Source organism: Garra rufa, chromosome 21, assembly GCF_049309525.1.
Source record: "Garra rufa chromosome 21, GarRuf1.0, whole genome shotgun sequence".
NCBI lineage: Eukaryota > Metazoa > Chordata > Actinopteri > Cypriniformes > Cyprinidae > Garra > Garra rufa.
In genome coordinates, this window is record NC_133381.1 from 15,838,429 (window position 1) to 15,859,090 (window position 20,662).

The following is a 20,662-nucleotide window of genomic DNA, read 5'->3' on the forward strand; positions in this document are numbered from 1 at the left end:
TGGTCTAAGCAGAGGCTATCCAGAGTGTGAGATTACTGATGCAGTAATTCGTGCCATTTCTCCAGGTTTACAGTTACGAAGTTATTTAGAAGGAAAGCCAAACCTGACCCTACCAACACTCAGACGAGTTCTGCGTTCTCACTTCCAAGAAAAAAGTGCAACTGAACTTTATAAGCAACTCACCTCTGAATGCCAAGGTAACAAAGAGACACCACAGAATTTCCTTATGCGTGCCCTGGACCTACGCCAGAAAATCTTGTTTGCGTCGCAAGAAGCTGAATCAGGCCTCAAATATGATCCAGCATTAGTCCAAAGTATGTTTTTACATACAGTACTCACCGGTCTCCAAAGTGACAGCATCAAAGTAGACATGCAGCCCTTCCTCCTCGACACGAAAACCACAGATGAGACCCTGCTGGAAAAATTAAACATTGCTTGCTCTAATGAGGCAGAAAGACAAAAGAAAAGGAAAACCAGTGTCCAGCATATGACGACTGTTGTCCATGCAGTTCAGCCATGTGGAGAAACCACCAACAAGAAACCCACTGCAGTTCAAAGTGTACCAAAATCATCTTCCAATGTGCTGACAGAGCTGAAAGAACTGAGAACTGATGTAGCTTCACTAAAAACACTCAGCGCTGAAATAGCTCACATCAGAGAATCATTGCAGCGACCAGCTTTTACCTCACCTCAATATCCTCTCCCTGCACAGGAAGTCCCTGAAAGAGAACAGTGTCAAGTGCAACCATGTTGGCCATCACCGACCACCCACCAAATGAGATTAAATACTCCGTTTCAGCCCCAGTATATACGCCAGCAATACTATGTACCCCCTATTCGTTCACAAGCAAGAAAATGCTTTAGTTGTCAGCAACAAGGAACAGAGGAACGCTGCTTGCATTGTTTTAGGTGTGGCAGCGGTGAGCACTTCCGAGCAGGATGCAGGATTCGTGGCATCAAGCCTTCAAGAGAAAGTCCTTTAAATGGAGAGAGGTTACTTCCGCGGGACAGGGAGTAACTGAATCTACTGGCCAGTCCCAAAGATGTGCAGCCTGTGCAAGAACAGAGGAGCAAATGAAACAGTGCTCAAGATGTAAAAATGTACTGTATTGTTCTAAAACATGCCAAACTCACCATTGGGCTGAACACAAGCAAACTTGTAGCAACTCACCAATATTAGTGTCAAATTCCTGCATGACCACAAGTGCCTACACTTCCTCCAGCAACCAAGTAAACCAGCATTCCCCTGTGACATCACTAGTTGGAAGGCAGTGCCTCATTGAATGTTACCTGCAGGGCCATAGAGTTCAAGCATTGTGGGACACAGGTTCTCAGGTGTGTGTCATTGATGAATTGTGGAAACAGGAATATTTATCAGAAGTCCCATTGAGGGATGTTTCCAACATACTTGAGTCTCCAAATACTTTGAACCTTGTGGCTGCCAATGGTATTGATATGCCCTACATTGGCTATGTTGAAGTGACCTTCAAATTAGCGTCACAGACATCTCACAATACAGAACTGGTCATTCCCATACTTGTAGCAAGGGGGCAAAACCTCTCTCACCCTATCATCGGGTTCAATGTAATAGAACAAATAGTGACCTCCATGGAACAAATCCAGCCAAGTACTGTGAGGGGACACATTCTTGAGAGAACTGTAAAAGCTGCATTCCCCAGCCTAAAGAAGAACAAAGTCCCGACATTCATCAAGCTTGTAAGTGCAGAGAGCTCGTGTGAATACATAGTAAAGACCATGAAAGGGCATGTTAATGTTCCCAAACATAGTATTTTGCAGGTCTCATGCCGAGCATACATGCAGCCAGTGAAAGAGGACAGCACACTCATTTTTGAACCTGATGTGAATCCCTGCTGGGCGGGTGGGCTCGAATTCACAGAAAGTTTAGTAAGGTTGAAACGAGAGGCTCCAACAAATATTACATTGGAAGTATACAATGACACTGATCATGATATCACTTTGATGGGCCAGACACCGATTGGTACAGTACAGCTTGTCAAGAGTGTCTTCCCTGCTAATGTGTTCAGGGTGCCAGCAAACCCTACCATCGTCGGGGTGCATCACACCCAGGCTGTGCATAACTGTCAGGAAAACACCAATGCTGATGAGTGGGACCCGCCAGTCGATGTCAGCCACCTGAGTAAACACCAGAGGCAGGTAGTACAACAAATGTTAAGAGAAGAGTGCCAGTCATTTTCTAAGTCAGACAACGATATTGGGTGTATCAAAAATTTGCAGTTGAGTATATCACTTAAAGATGATGAGCCAGTCAATCGCACTTACATGTCTGTGCCAAAGCCTTTGTATCGTGAGATGAAAGAATACTTGCATGACCTCATAGCACAAGGCTGGATTGAAAAGTCCAACTCATCTTACTCATCTCCAATTGTTTGCGTAAGAAAGAAAGATGGCAGCCTCCGTTTATGTATCGATTATAGAGACCTCAACAGAAAGACTCACCCAGACAGACAACCAATTCCAAGGGTGCAAGACATTATGGACAGCCTTGGTGGTAATTCCTGGTTTACTTCATTAGATCAAGGGAAGGCCTACCACCAAGGGTTCATGTCAGAGAAAAGTAAGCATCTAACGGCTTTTGTGACACCCTGGGGCCTATTTGAATGGGTGCGTATTCCTTTTGGGCTGATGAACGCTCCTGCGGCCTTTCAGCGATGTATGGAAGAGTGCCTAGAAGATTTGCGAGATGAGATTTGCATTCCATACCTCGATGACACGTTGGTGTTTAGTAAAACCTTTGAAAACCATGTCCAAGATGTAAGGAAAGTGCTGCAGCGGCTTAGGCAACATGGCATCAAACTTAAGCCGAGTAAATGTGAGTTTTTCAAACCTGAGGTCCGCTACCTGGGTAGAATCGTCTCTGCAGAGGGAAGTAAAGTGGATCCTGCAGACACCGAAGCTGTCAGATCCCTGAAAGACAAACACCCAAAGAATATTGGTGAGCTGAGGAGAATACTTGGTCTGCTTAGCTACTACAGACAATACATCAGAGATTTTTCTCGCATAGCTAGCCCTTTGTATGACCTGTTAAAAAGTACTCCAGAAGAAAATGCTCACCTGAAAAATAGCCAGAGACACTCAAAGACAAAATGCACAAAATCTGGTATTCCATCGAGTAAGCCCATTACCTGGACCGAACTCCATCAGAGTACTCTTGAACAACTAATTGACTGTTTGCTTCAGCCCCCTGTATTAGCTTTTCCTGACTTTTCACAGCCTTTTATACTGCATACAGATGCATCAGCTCAAGGATTAGGGGCAGTATTATATCAGAAGCAAAATGAGAAACTTCGTGTGATTGCTTATGGATCTCGTACGCTATCTGCTGCTGAGAAAAACTACCATCTACACTCAGGCAAGCTTGAATTTCTTGCTTTGAAGTGGTCAATCACTGAAAAATTCCGTGACTATTTGTATTATGCCCCAACTTTTACTGTATATAGTGACAACAATCCCCTTACGTATGTCCTGTCAACTGCCAAATTGAATGCTACAGGTTGCAGGTGGGTGGCCGAATTGGCAGATTTCCACTTTACAATCAGATATCGCCCGGGCCGTGAAAATATAGATGCTGATACGCTGTCCCGATTGCCCCTTGACATGGGGACAATGATGAAGGAGTGCTCTGAGGAGTTGTCGTCAGATGTAATAGGTGCAACTATTCAAGCCGTAGAAGCTCAAGAGGGACCCAGCATCCCATGGTCAGTCTCGACCAACTGTTCATCTATTGAGACATGCCCAGCAGTTTCGTCAATAACTCCCTTGTCTGTAAATGAAATCAAAGAGGCTCAAATGAATGACCATGAAATCGGTCCTGTATATGAATACAAACTGTCTGGAACAAAACCAAAAGTGAAACAGCTCAAAGCACACAGCCCAAAAACAAAATGCCTGCTTCGTGAGTGGGGAAAACTCACTATCAATCAGGATGGTCTTCTCTACCGAACCACTTCCACTCGCACCCAGTTAGTCCTGCCAACGAAATATAAGGGAACTGTCTTACAAGAACTTCACAATGAAATGGGCCATCAAGGTACAGATCGCACTCTCTCACTCATCCGTGAACGTTTCTTCTGGCCACATATGCAGGCAGACATTGAGTATTATGTCACGAAAACATGCAGATGCCTAAAGCAGAAAAAGCCTTGTTATGAGACAAGAGCCCCATTAACAAACATTATGACCACTCAGCCCTTTGAATTGATTTCAGTTGATTTTCTCCACTTAGATCGTTGCAAAGGAGGCTTTGAGTATATACTTGTAGTAGTAGATCATTTCACCCGATTCGCCCAAGCATACGCCACTACTTCCAAGTCAGGTAAAACAGCTGCAGACCGCATCTTTAATGATTTTGCCTTAAAATTTGGTTTCCCTTCTCGCATCCATCATGATCAAGGTGGAGAATTTGAGAACCAATTGTTTGAACAGCTCCAAAAATACTGCGGCATCACAGGCTCGAGAACGACCCCATATCACCCACAAGGCAATGGCCAAGCTGAGCGTTTTAACAGAACACTGTTACAAATGCTAAGAACGCTCACAGAAAGTCAAAAATCTAACTGGAAAGATTCTCTAAATAAATTGCTGTATGCTTATAATTGTACCCGCTCAGAAGTCACAGGGTTTTCTCCTTTTTACCTACTATATGGAAGGTCTCCAAGACTGCCTGTCGACATTTTGTTTGGACTGAATTCAGAAGCTCCTACCTGTAATCGGAAAGAGTATGTGGAGAAATGGAAACATGGAATGGAAGAGGCATATAAAATCGCAAGAGAGTGTGCTCAAAAATCTGCTGACCGGAGCAAAAAGAACTTTGACAAAAAGGTGAGGAGCACCACACTGCAACCAGGCGATCGTGTGCTGGTAAAGAACCTAACACCACGGGGAGGCCCTGGTAAAATTCGCAATTTCTGGGAAGACAGCATACATGTAGTTGTGCGACAGATGAGTGGTGAGCTTCCCATTTATGAAGTAAAGCCAGAGAAGGGAAAGGGACGATCCAGAGTCCTCCATCGCAACTTACTAATGCCTTGTGACCTCTTACCTTTTGAAACTGGTCCGCCTCCAACGATCAAACGAAAACAAGAGTTGAAAAAGCCTCAAATCAGCCATGTTGAATCTGATGAGGAAAGTGAAGATGAATTAGACTTTCACCATGTATCACCGCAAGTATTTAAACCAAACTATGTTATTGGATCTAAAAATCAGGGACCACTACCTACCACAGAGCCTGATGAGCATTCAAACAAGGCTGTGGAACAAGTTCCCGCTTCACTGTCATTCATGGAGAATGACCAAGAACAAGAGATCAACTTACCTGCTGATGAACACCTTCCTGATTCCATGCTATCTGCTGAAAGTGACCAAGAACAAGCGACCATTTTACCTGCAGATGAATACCTTCCTGCTGACACGCCATCTGCTGAAAGTGACGAAGGGGGTCAAAAAGAGCAAACTCACCAGCTGCCAAGGAGAGAAAGACGCCCACCAAGAGTACTCACTTATGATAAGTTGGGTTTACCTACTTATGTTGAACAGTTGAATGGAATCTTGCAGACACCACAGCAGAATTTACCATATGTGTCTGCTCATGGACTGTTGACATGGCCGCCACCAGTTCAGCAATACTGTTATCAGTTTCCCTTTGCATATGGAGTCTACTAATCAGGGGCCATGAACTGTTAAATTGGCACTGAAACCAAACTTCAAGTGAAACCAAAAGTTTCTTTGCAGTATCACAGTCTGACATCTGGAGAACTGATGGACTGTTTTGTTGTAGGAATATTGTCTTGGACACTCCTTGAACTTCTCAAATTTTGAGAATACTATGGACTGTTTTCTTTATGGACTGTGCTTTTGAGAGGCTGTTGGGTTTTTGGAAATGCAAGGAAAAGATGGACTGTTGTTTCATGCCTCTAAATTTTTTTCACATTGAGACACTTATGGACTTATTTTCATCAACTGTTACATTGTGACAAAGTGATCAAATTTGATACAATCCATGGACTGTTAAAATGCTGAACAGTAAAAAGAGCTCATGCACTCAAACAAAAGGGACCGAAAGACTCTTGTGTAAATGAAAGATAATGTCGAGACGACATTTATTTTTGTAGGGGAGTGTGTGAAGGATGTAAAAATGTTTGTACAATTATATTAAGAAATTCATAAATACTGTAAAAACATTGAAAGAAGTTATTTTGAATCCATTTAAAAAGGTTCATCAAATACTTTATTTAAGTAGTGTTCGTTGATCTGTGATCAATTAGTTTAGTCCGATAAAATGTGCAATCGATTACTAGTGCCTTGTTCAACACTAGGGGGAGAACTCGCGTCATTTCTCCATTATGCATAAAGTTGGCAGTGGAGAAGCATCGTTGAGTGTGGATGATTAATTCTCTCCCCTTTTCCAGGTTTGCTTTATTAATTATTCGTTAAAATAGTGTGAGTTGATGTTGTGAAATGTTTAAGAGTGTGCAGATGTCAGTAATATAGGAAGTGAACGTTGATTAAAATGCCTAAAAATGTGATTGAGTCTGGACGGCGCGAGGCCACATGTTGATGTCGTGCATATTCAGATGTATGTTAATGAACATGTAATTCTGTCCGCTTAGTGTCCACGGGTTGATTTACAGATTGTTTGAGACATCTAAGCATTGCATAGTGATATTAATTATTTGAAAAGAATATTTAAATGTTTAAATTGTTCTTGTTTGAGACATCTAATCATTGTATAGTGATATTAATTATTTGCAAAGGATACTTAAACGTTTAAAATGTTTGTACTAGTTAATAGATTGCTAAAAAGAATGATTAGGTTTTCAGATAATCCTGAAATGCCATGAAAATTGTGAATTAAGAAAAAAATGCAAACAACACTGTTTTGAAAAATTGTTTATTGTTGATTGCTATCAAAAACCATTATGCATAAAGTTGGCAGTGGAGAAGCATCGTTGAGTGTGGATGATTAATTCTCTCCCCTTTTCCAGGGGTATAACATGTTCATAATTAAGATATTACATTAAAATAATGAAAAGACACACTGATTTGCAATATCAAGCAGCAAAATTAAAAAGAGCTGGACACAGATGAGACCGGAAGCTAGATTCACTAAGGGTGTACTCACACTAGGCAGTTTGAACCGTGCCCGAGTGCGTTTGACCACCAAAGCGCGGTTCGTTTGACTAGTGTGAGTGCTCCGAACCGTGCCCGGGCGCGGCTCGATTAGCCGTCCCTGGCCCGCTTGGAAGAGGTGGGCCAGAGCACGGTTCAGTTGGACTCGGGCGCGGTTCGCATGCAGTGTGAGCACTAACCGTGCTGGAGCACGGAACAGGACGCGTGATGTCGCGTTTTTGCGAGGTAATCAACGTTTTTATAGTCCATAATCAAAGCTGCAAAGTCCTTGCTGCACTTCAGCTGGTAATTAAAAACCTCCTCGTACGAACAGCAAGATTGCGCGGAAATTTTCGTGCCACAAAGACGAAAGACCTGTTTAATAATAGGCTGTGAGAGGGCTGTGGACCACCGCGGACCAAACGATTTAAAATAATTATCCACAAAGTAAACTATTTCGCGTTCAGCGCGAGCGTTGCTCTTCCTGTTTATCCTGAAACCATCGCAACATAATAACGTAAGCGTGCTCCGGCACGAATGCTGAAACCCTATGTGAGTGCAGGCCAGAGGGGGAGTGGGGAGGGGGGACAATCGTACTCGAGCCCGGTTCACAGCAACCGTGCCTAGTGTGAGTACACCCTAAATTTTAAAATGGCCGCGCCCGCTCAAACGGCAAAAAGGTGGATAGAAGGACCGTCTTGTACGTTGTAATTGATTATATATGAATAAAAAACAGGTAAGATATTAAAACAGTCTTTTCTCAAATCAAAATTTCATGTCCCCGTAATTATTTTTCTGGTGAAAAGATGTGCAGTAAGTTATTCCTTTTCTGTTTGGACTTGAACGGTTTTCTTCGCGGAAGCATTCAACACAAGAAACAAACTCACACAAGTTTGGAGCAAGTGCAAGGTGAGTGATAAAATAATTAAAATTTTTGGGTTAACTAACAGTTATTCATTTAATGAGCTTTAATATGTGTTTACTTATAAGGCAAGTCGCTGTTTAATAAGCCAATGTACATTCAGACGGTTGTTACAGCTAAATTAACCAGGTTGATTTAAGTCCTATATATAAGTTAGTCATCCTGTCAGGGTTTGTTTTGCGATAACATTTGACAGGATTTACGTTGCATAATTCGCATATACTTTAAATTTTTTGCCATATTTGCACTAAGAACACATGTTCTCGTTTTCTGGCGCCAACTTGTGGTGTATGAGTGTCTGTGATGCGTAATACACGGGAACGCATTGAAGTTGGAAGCATGAAAAATGTTGGAATACTTCATGGCAAAACTCCCCTGTGCACATTTCAGCAGAGCAACATGTTATTGGAAAGTAGCACATATTGAATTGATTAAATGCTAAATAATGCATGAATTATAGTTTTCGACATTTATAACTCAACATCTGCACCAAAAAAGTCATTTTTAGCTTGTTGTCTAGTCTAGCCTGCTGTCTGCAACCTGGTTACTTTGTTGTAATACATCAAGCGTTCCGATTTAAATGGGTTAGTAGTTTATTCGAGCTCTGGGCACATTACGACTTCCACGACCTTACTGTAATTCTCGTTCCCTAGAAAACCGCAATTTCTCATGCCCGCTCGCTGTATCCGCTGCCCTCAGCTGCACTGCCTTTAAACTAACATGTTTTCGCTTGTGATTGTTTATGGATAACACAGTCTACAGGGGTTGGCAGCTCATTACTTCACATTGCAGTCATGACCCAAAGCGTATTAGTCATATACGAATTGCAGCGGTTCAGAATGAGGGGGAAATGCCCTAAAGCGATGGATTGAGTAAACAGTGGTGTTGCTGACAACATGTGTACCAAACCGCTATTATAGTTTGACATCAGAAGAGGTGAATGACCTCACCTTTGGCAATGATTGTGAATATGCAAACGGCTGATGAGTGCATTGTTAACAAGGCTGGCAGGTTTGAATCAGTGCAGAACCAAGACACAGTTCGGTTTCTGGCTTTATCGCATTTGAACTGTGACCTGTGCGGAATATAGTGATTTTTTAATGTTTACTTGGTTTTATGTCTTTTAGAAGACATAGTCCTACTACATACTCCTGACACATTGTCCGTTTCTCAACCTGTCATGTATCGACTTTTAGAAATTAGGATATATTGCTGTTGGTGTCACTAGATGTCACTGCTTGTTCATTCAACAACCCAAGTTTGATAGGACTCAGTCAAACATAATTAAATGAGATTAAGTTGTAAACAAGCTGCTTAACTCTATTAAAATACCATTAGTTCTAAGCATTAAAGGAAATGCAAGCTTTTGCCGCTGGACAACATTGGCAAGTAGGAATGATTTTAGAAACTAGAAAATTATATTTTCACACAACATTTTCTGATGTAAAAAGACCCTGGACCACAAAACCAGTCATAGGGGTCAAAATTTTTTAATTGAGATTTATACATCATCTTGGCCACAAAAAAACTAGAATCTGAGGGTGTAAAAAGATCAAAATATTAAGAAAATCGCCTTTAAAGTTGTCCAAATGTAGTTTTTAGCAATGCATATTACTTAACAATAACTAAGTTTTGATATATTTATGTTAGGAAATTTATAAAATATCTTAATGGAACATAATCTTTACATTTCGACCCATACAGTGTATTTTTGGCTATTGCTACAGATATACCCGTGCTAGAGGTCTTCACGGGTCCAAAAATTCGTACCCGAACCCGAAGAGACCCGTAAATGTCCTGGACGGAACCGACCCGGACCCGTATTTTATTTTAAAGTGGGACCCGAACCCGTGAAGACCCGAAATATACCTTAAATGTACTAGTTGGACCCGAACTCGGCTGGGAAGACACAGACCCGACTGTACCCGATCGGCACATATTGCACAGCAAACTGTTATTAACTATAAATAAGTTGCGAAGGAAAAAAACAAAACTATTTTGGCGTAAACTACTGTTAGTAGCGTTGCATACAGACCTCCTTCAGTACATTTACATGTTAGGCTGTTCTTCTCTCTTGCCGACAGAAAGACCCTTTTTAATCCACTATTCCAGCTTTAATTTAGGGCAGGCTACTCGCGGTCACGGTCGGTGACGAATGACCATTGAACTACAATAACGATAGCCTACTTTTGCAGATTGTAATAAAGACTCGGCGCAAGTGTTTTATTTATTAGTTAATTTATTATTTATTAATATTATTAATTTATAATTAAACTTTTTTTTTTCCAAAAAGGCACAAAACAATGAATGCGGTAAACTTTACTGCGTGCATCTTCAATAACAGTATCTTCTTCAGTAAGATAAAGCAATACAAAACATATGTTTAGAGCTCCACCTAGTGGTCATCTTATGAAACTTAAAGGAGGAATTCGCACGTATAGCACGAGACAGCTTGATAGCGTAAATAGCTTATTCTGAAAAGAGTGTATTTTTTCCACCATATTTTCTATTATCACTGTGCTCTCTGAGCCGAGCCTGACCAAAAAATTAAAATATAACAAGATGGTTCTTCCGTATTATTATAAACGTAAGAAAGAATGCTATGTGTACTATGGCAGAGTAAAAGCAAAGTACCTTTAAGGCCTTAAGGGTATTCTATAGTATTTGGCAGAGTTTCTCTATGGCTCTGGTCTTTGGTAAAAGTCGCCAGCTCTGGTTGCCATAGAAACATTTCATGCGCGTTATTTTAATGCAGTGTAAACATCACAGACAACATTAATGTGACTGTTCATTTTCGATCTCATATTTTGTTGCTCATGTGAAATAAATAAATGAGCAAGGCTTTTTATTTCACATCACTCCTGAAGGAATCCATGATCACCGTCACCGACCGTCCGTTTACGTTAACTCCTCCTGCGCTCTGCTTCTCGCTGCTGCGGTCACGCGACACGCGTTTTTATTTATTTATTTAATCTTCTTCTTCTTTTTATTTCCTTCTCACACTTTTCTTATCATAATTTTACAAGATGCAAGTTACAAAACACGTGCAAAGTGGTGACTGACACTGGAAGGTGCGATGTTCTCCGATCGACTCGGGTATTACACACAAGTTAAACATACCCGGGACCCGAAGTAATAGATTTGGACCCGACCCGGACCCGGCTAACCATTTAAAATATAGACCCGAACCCGTACGGGTCCCGGGTCGGGTCCCGGGTCCTCGGGTCTCGGGTCCTCTGTGAAGAGCTCTAACCCGTGCTACTTAAGACTGATTTTGTGGTCCAGGGTCACATTTAAAGAGTTAAAAATTAAAGCTGGCACATGCATTTGTCAGACTAGATGTTTATTACAAGCGTTTACACAAAATTATTTGTTTTCACTATTGCTAATAATAAAAATGGTTCTTGAGCATAATATTTGAAGGATCATGTGACACTGAAGAGTAAAAAGAAAAAATCAACGTTACAAGAATACATTTTATTTTAAATAAAATTGTAAAATTAATATAGATGTGTCAAATGCATTAATTTAATTTGGAAAAAAATAGCCTTGAAAGATCAGCCTCCTTTGCAAAAAGCTAGTGTAATCTGTCCTTCTTCTTCATAGATCCACTGATATTTTCCAGTTAATGATTTTTCAATGGGTCACTGAATTGGAACTGCAAAACAGACAATTATTTCTAAGCTCAAACAATAGTTTATGATGATAATATGTGGTTTCTTTTTTTAGGAATCGGTTATAGAAGTGGAGAGAATCCTGGTTGGATGCATCATCTGCTGTCTGTAAGTAACCCAGTATTGTTATGCTTTTAAAACTAATAATTATGCAGTGAAAAAAGAGTAGCAGTTTGATTTTCACGCTTGCGTAGATGAAATTCGTCTAAATGAACACATGAAATGTACATCATTTTTCAGCACTAATTAAAGATGATTTATAAACAGTGAGCAGATGTTAGTTTTACAGTTTGATGGCACTGAAGTGATTTAGGTTGGTAGTTAGTTGTCATTATTATTCAGTATAATTCCATCATAAGTCCACACTGTGGTGTGGGAGTCTGAAAGGCCTCAGTGGAGCGTTAACGCACACATACACACGCACATGCAATCTCGCTCATAGTATGTGTAATATATCAGTGGTGACAGGCTGAGAGAGATGTGTCTGCTTCTTTATTAGAATGTGTAATTGATTTACTGACCCTTGTATGGGCCATAAGACACCATCATTAGTCACAGAGTAGGAGTTAACACGTGTGCGTGAGGATATGCATCCGCAGTGATGCTTTGAGCTTGTGTGTGTGAGTATAACCAGTCCCTGTATAGGACGTTAGAGACAGTCATTAGTCAGACCGGACTCCTCCTCAGCAGTGACACACTGGGGAGTCAGTAGAGAAATTCAACACTAGCGAGGATGGATTCACCCCTCTTTGTCCCTGTGTACTGCACTTTTGTGTATGAGTTCTTTAGTCCACAGATCTGAGAACAGTGCTTTCCTGCATTAATCACTGAGCCTTTTCACTTAGCGGACACTCAACATTAACCGCAGACTTAATAAAAACACTGGCGATAACTAGCTGCTTGATGTATTGGAAATGATGATAAAAGAGCACGAAGGGCCGCTGTTTATTTCCCAGGGTTCCTGGTCGGCCCTGATTGTTCTGAAGCACCTGGACCCAGAGGTCCTGATTTAAGTCTTTAAACTGTTTCCGGGTCAATAAACACAACCTGATACACTTGACATCATTAGTCGTGCTTGCTAAGGATGGCAGCACTGTTACTATTACTCAAATATTTCAGTTCCTATCCATAAGTAGTAAAACTGGTAATGTAACTAGACATGACCTGTGCAATGGACATAAACGAGAACTTATATGTGAACCTGGACCACAAAATCAAGTCTTAATTAGCAAAGGTATATTTGTAGCAATAGCCAAAAATACATTGTATTGGTCAAATTATCGATTTGTCTTTTATGCCAAAAATCATTAGGATATTAAGTAAAGATCATGTTCCATAAAGATATTTTCTAAATTTCCTACCATAAATATGTGACCAAAACCAGTCATAAGGTTAAATTTTACAAAACTGAGATGTATGCATCACATGAAAGCTCAATAAATAAGCTTTCTATTGATGTATGGTTTGTTAGGATACGGCAATATTTGGCAGAGTTACGTCTATTTGAAAATCTGGAATCTGAGGGTGCAAAAAAATCAAAATACTGAGAAAATCACCTTTAAAGTTGTCCAAATTAAGTTCTTAACAATGCATATAGCTAATCAAAAATTACATTTTGATATATTTACAGTAGGAATTTTACAAAAAATCTTCATGGAACATGATCTTTACATAATTTCCTAATGATTTTTGGCATAAAAGAAAAATCAATAATTTTGACCCATACTATGTATTTTTGGCTATTGCTACAAACATACCCCAGCGACTTAAGACTGGTTTTGTGGTCAGGGTCACATATATCAAAACTTTTTTTTTTTTGGTCAATTTAAAGGGATAGTTCACAAAAAAAAAAAAGAACATTACCGAATGATTTACTCACCCTCAAGCCATAGTTGTATATGACTTTCTTCTTTCAGACAAATACAATCAAAGTTGTATTAAAAAATGTCCTGGGTCTTCCAAGCTTTATAATGGCAGTGAATGGGTGTCTTTCATTAAAAGTACTCCACACCGATCCGGGGGTTAATAAATGCCTTCTGAAGTGAAGTGATGTGCTTGTGTTGAAAAAATATCCATATTTAAAGGAACCGTATGTAAGAAATTTATGTCAGTTAATCATAAAATGGCCCTGACATGTCACTAGACATTAAGAAATCATGTTCATTTCAAATACTTATATCACTGACAACAGTGGTCCGGCCAGGATATTGTCATTTAAAAGTGAGAGTTGCAGCCCTCAACTGATGTTATTGTTGTCATTTTGTGTTTTGGTCTGAGGCGCCACCCTCCAGCTATCTACCAATCACAAAGTCAGTAGAGTTTTGTGAGACGGGTTGCCAGCTCTGTCTGCTCTAGTTACAGCTATGAACGGTGTCGGATAAAACATGTATAGCGTTACAAACCTAAAAGACCTCGTTATGAATCCGAAATACATTGTGACAAAGTCCGAAATAAAACAAGGATTGGTATAGGAGATGCCTTTGAAAGATGGAGACGGCTGAAAACGGAGAAGAATTTGAAGATTGACGCCAACGTTGCTGATTTTCTCCTGGACAAGTAAGATTCATCTATGTTTGGCTAACTTTGCTTCCGTACACAGTGGATTTCCCACGGTCGGCAGTACTAAATGCGTTCATAAAAAGCTTTATATCGCACCACTAGCAGGGTATGAAAACAATCTATGTTCCGACTGAACTGTGGTATTACAGTACATCTTTGCGAAATATTTGGCTAATCGCCAACTGTAAATTTTTGCGATACATAATTACTTCGCAAAACATCTCTTGTGAAGCATAAACATAATTAACAGAAGAAAAACAAATTACTGTGTAGGACTCGTCACTTGAAGCTCCTTGTTGCAGCCTACTCCTGCAGCTTAGCTGGCAACCTCGAGTCAGGGGGGAGCGGGAGGGGATACACCGTTCTACAGTATTTTGAAAGTGATTGCAGTACCAGTTTTGGTCACAATCCTACATACGGTTCCTTTAAGACATATTTTAAAACTTTAGCTTAATATCGTACGCGTGTGCATGAGAGAATGGCATTCCAGCGGATGATGTGGGACATAGGCGTCACGTAATCTCTGGTCAGAATATGTTAGTTTCACGAGAACCAAGCTTTGTTTACAGTGAAGGAAAGTTAATTCATGACTGGTGTTTTGTTTTACTTTCTTATGTCTGCGTTTTCACGTTTGTAACTTCTTCTCACCAGAGCTTACGCTACTCCTACAAACTATTTTATCCACTGGAACACCACTCTTTCGTGAACAAGTGTACGACAATAAGCAGAAGCTAGACGTTGCGGTTTTAAATATGGATATTTACATGGAGAACTTTGTATGATGGATGGATGGATGCACTTTACTGGACTTCAAAATCTCAACAGCCATTCACTGCCATTATAATGCTTGGAAGATCCAGAACATTTTTAAATGTAACTCTAATTGTATTCATCTGAAAGAAGAAAGTCATTTACACCTAGGATGGCTTAAGGGTGAGTAAATCATGAGGCAATTTCCATGTGAACTATCTCTTTAAAGGGCACCTATTATGCCCCTTTTTATAAGATGTAATATAAATCTCAGGTGTCCCCAGAAAGTGTACCCCACAGATCATTTATTATATCATTTTGAAAATGCCTATTTTGAATGGAAGCAGAAACAGACTGTGCAATTTCAGCTCGTATTTCAGATCTCTGCCAAAAAACATCTATTTAGTTTTGATTATCATATACATCGCATTGAAATCACGCATTTTAAAGCCATATCAGTTTAAATTTCTGATATAAATTTTTCTGGACACACACATCTGAAGCACGCAATCATAAAGCTGCTATCATTCGGCATTTGAGTACTAAACTAAGTTCTCTTTCACACACAAGTTCATGTTAAAAACACATGAGTTACAAAAACACAGTTGATTATGTCTGTGTAGAAATCACGTTTATATTAGTTTGCTGTATTTTGTGACAGCAAAAAACACAGCTTATGTTTTATGAGTATTCAAAAATTTTGAGGATTCAGATTTTTATCATAATAGGGTGGTTGTGTACACACACTGCCAACACACATACATGTTCAAACAACATGTAAAAGTGAATTTTGCATAATAGGTGCCCTTTAATGCATCCTTGTGAAATAAAAGTAGTTTATGGAATAAATTGTATTTTGAATGGTAGTATACTCTGATCTAGTTTTTCCTGCATTGATGCTTCACTTAAAAGATCCCAAAAAGTTATTAGTTATTTCTTTTGGATATGCTGCAATAAATTACATTAAGGATGCATTACAAAAAGAAGTAACAAAATCACTAATGGTCAGCTACACTCATCTGTTTTTCTTTATCTTTAACTTCAGCTGGGAGTGTTTATAGATAACAGACTCAACAGGGGTTGGTAGCATTTTTTTTTTTTCTTTGCATTTCTGCAAATTGCAAATGTAATACGACAGTAGTACAAAGCCACATTGGCCTTTTCACTGATGGGATTGTGTGTGTGTAAAACTGTGTTTGCATGCATTTGAAAACTTGCTAAGCATAGTGACTTTTTCCCTTTGATGTGGCTGGCTTTATCATGTTCAAACATAATGCATAATCCAATGCATAATTTACAATGATGGCAAATACAACCACAATATATATTTTATTATTAACAACACTGATACAAAGTGATTGGGAGATCAAACCAGCACAGCATGAATATCAAATACAAAATGCACACAGGGAACTGAAGCTGAATTATAGGCTGTTTGCACACATATTATGGCATCTGAAGTCAATATTTTTAATCTCTCCGTTATCAATTCCCGATGAGAATCAAGCAAATCTCTAAACTCACAAGGATTATGCAAGTGAAAATTAAAAGGAGAATAATGCAGATGAAATGATCTCAGGTGTAGAGAACTGTGTGAAAGTGTTACGCACACATTTTCACTTTAATTAAAGATGTACTTGGTAATTTTGTTCTTATGAAAACAGTTTTAAACATCAGAAAATGAATAGCATGTTCTTGCAGGCAAAAACGTGCATGCTTTCTCACTTACATACATAGTTGAGAATCTCTTAGGGATTCAACTGCATATAATGTAAAAAATTAAATTATGCTTTATTAAAAATGGACATTAAAAGGATTGTTCAGCCAAAAATGAAAATTTGATGTTTATCTGCTTACCCCCAGGGCATCCAAGATGTAGGTGACTTTTAGGGATGCACTGAAATGAAAATTCTTGGCCGAAACCGAAAAACGAAAAAGAGGAAATCAAGGCCGAAAACTGAAACACCGAAAGAATTATGCCAATTATTAGTTACCATTGCATTTATGGCTATGACTGTGTACTAATCTTACTAAAATCAAGGCATTGCAATTGCATAAATTAATATTAAAGTTTCAAAGAATAAATCAATTATATTAATTTAAACAATTATTATCAATCAAATATTATATTACTTAAAGGTGCAGTGTGTAATATTTAAGATGATCTCTAGACAGAAATGAAATATAATATACATAACTATGTTTTCAGGGGTGTATAAATACCTTACTTAATGAACCATTATGTTTTTATTACCTTAGAATTATCAGTTTATATCTACATACACCGCGGGTCCCCTCACATGGAAGTCGCCGTTATGTTTCTACAGTAGCCCTGAACGGACAAACTGCTCTACAGATCGCGTTTCATCACTGTTGTTCTTTGTGAAAAACACTGAAACAATGATGAACAAGTAACAGTAATATTCACAATAACATCTTTTTATTGAATGATTAAGTAAATATAATTCCCTAATTTACGTTTTAAAAGAAACCTCATTATTCTTTGCTGTCTAAAATGACGCAATCTTAATCCTGCGCGGCCACCGTAGCTTCTGTGAAGGGAGGGGTGAGCGGTGGACTAAACCGTTGGTTGCAATTCATAGCCTTACCGCTAGATGCCGCAAAAATCTACACACTGCACCTTTAAATAACATATACATATATTTTACGGCCTTTGTTTAAATTGTTTAATTGTTTAAATTTTTATAACACATTATCTTGTGGATCCATCAGTTCACATTTATAACGTGTTTCTCTTCCAGCGGGAGGTGCTGTCAGAATGGTAGTACACAAAGCAGTGTTCGCTCATATTTATTCAATGGATAGCCTTTTGAAGTTTCATCGCAATTCTTGTCTTTCAGTCCCCACATTTAAGACCACCTGAAATTATAATTAAGACTTTCTTAACCCCTAATAACTCTGCAGGCATCAATGAAAATTAAGAGCTTTATTTAAGACTTTCAAAAACAAACCTTACACAAAATACGTTTCTTTTTATTTTTTTCCCACCATGTTCGGGGCACAAGAAAAATATTAGGGGACTAAATTAATATCAGCATATGAAGTATAACCGTCTCTCATTGTCTCTGAGAGAATGCACGTCAGATGCTGAAAGCACTGTCAGTTTTTACTTTCACTTTAACATATTGCGCAGTTTTCCCGTTGCTTGTGTGATATCCATTGGCTCACCTCCATGGTTTAAAACATAAATATTTATAAAAATACAGTATACAGAAAAGACATATCTTTAAAATATTGTGACGTAACACCAACGTAAAGCCATTGTTTTTCACTCACTGAAAGCTACATCTGTCTCGATCTCTGCTCTCATCACTGGCTGCACGCACGACTGCAGACAACACCCCCTTTTGAAATTTCGGCATTACAAGTTTTGCAAATCGCTATCCGTGGGTCTTTCTCAGATATACTGAAATACGTCCACACGTCCACGTGTTGCTCCAGACAAGCACGTGCAGGCTGCGGTTTGTTTGCGTCAACATACTGTTTCGGCCGTGTTGTTTCGGTGATAAAAATCTTTCGGCCGAAAACCGAAAATGCACTTTTGGGCCATTTTCGGCCATGAATTTTCGATGGCCGAATATTCGGTGCATCCCTAGTGACTTTGTTTCTTCTGTAGAACACAAACAGAAAAAAAGCAGTCTGTCTGTTGTGAGGGTGCTCAGGAAAGTTAGACATTGAGGTGGATAAGAGGTAAAAAATTATAGAAATGCTGTTCAGTTTCATGCACAGACCGATTGTTTCGTGTGTTAAGACCTCAATGTATCGTCACGAGCCGCAGAGTTTAATTTGGTTTTGTCTGTGTATGTTTTTTTGACTCTCAAAGTCATGGGTCTCAATGACTGCCATTATATGACTAACAGACTGCAACGGTTTGAGTTAAAAATCTTCCTTTATGTTCTACTTAAGAAACAAATTCACCTACATCTTGGATGCTCTGGGGTAAGCAGATAAACATCAGATTTTCATTTTTTGGTGAACTATCCCTTTAATGGACATTAGGAATCTTGATGCTGCAATAGACGCCTAGTAGTAAAAAGTAGGATATGAATTCCGTAAGAATATGAAATCACACCGCAGATCTCTAGATACCCAGATTAGCAGCAATAAATGTGAAACATGGTCACATTAGCGCAAAACAAATAAAATGTCATTCAGTAATGTCTGAGGGGAGAGGAGGTTCCTGCAAATATAAGCATAATCATTAGTTTGATATCACTAAGGACAACCATCTCGTTTAATATCCTTTAATGAAGCACATAAAACAGAATGGCGTTTCATAAAGTCTCACTATTGGAAGGTCACCATGGAAAAGGATATTTCCTATATCAGTCTCTGGGTTGGATTTTATCCAGTTGGGAGGAGAGTTGGCATCTAAATTTGAAGCCTGGCAGTTATATTTGGCTTAAGTGAAGCAAATATATTTCACTTTATATATTAATGCCTAGTATGTAATATATATATATATATATATATATATATATATAGTCAAAATTTCAGGCAACGCAAAGTCTCCTGCTGCTCTAATGATATGTTTTGACAACTCCGTGACAACATCTCATTTTATTGTATTTTTTTTTAAAAGGTCATGAATAATGATCGCGCATGAAAAAAATGAACACGATTGTTTTTCTAACAATTGCGCCAGTCAGAATGGCACTGAAGTGAAACGAGCTTGATGAATGTGTCATGTGTGAGGTGAACTCCGTAAGTAATGACAGACGGTGGAGTGCTCAAACCAAAACAGGCCTTTTTAATAATTCATCAGACATTAAATAATCCCTCTGACTTTATCAATGTTTCTCCATCTCTGAAAGCTCAGGATGACCTTTGGAAAATGTTAAATCTTTTTCGCACACGCCAGTGATGAGTCTGGCAGGAAAGGTTGAAACCTAAACAGTCCGTCAGCTACAGGAAGTACACACAAGAAATAATGCGCACACATACTCACACGCTGACAGCCGAAGCTCAATCACTCTGACAAAGATTCATTTTTCAGACTTTATAAAGTGACAGCTGTCTGTCTTTTCCCACAAGTTATACGGAAGTTGAAATACATTAACTGCAAGTCTGAAAGCTGAATTTTCTAGCAACGCTCCGTTGCTTGACAGTTGTATAATAATGCCTTATTAATTTTTAGCTATTAATGTTCACACAGATCCATTAATGCGCAAACAAATCTGGCAGAATACATGATTTATTTTTAGTTGAAGTTGAGCAGAGCGGGACATTTTTAATCAAACATTGCAAAACAAGTTTGCACAATAATGTGAAGTACAGTGTCAAGGGACATGTAGTTTTACAATTTGCGTATGGTCTCATTAACTTGCAATTATGCCGGTCACATGTGAATATTGACTGAATTTAAAGTAGGGCCATCATAACAAAATACAAAAACACTTAGTGTAGGAAGTGTGATGAGACATCCAAGTGTTTTCTTTCCTTTACCGTTAATTAGTAAATGAGATTGTAAAGGAAGCGGAGGAAAAAGCTCTGTGCTTTACTAAAATCACTCAAGCTCTCATCCAACCCATATCACATAAACATGACCGCTAGGGCTCTCTGGAAAACATAAAGCTAACTTTGTTTCATG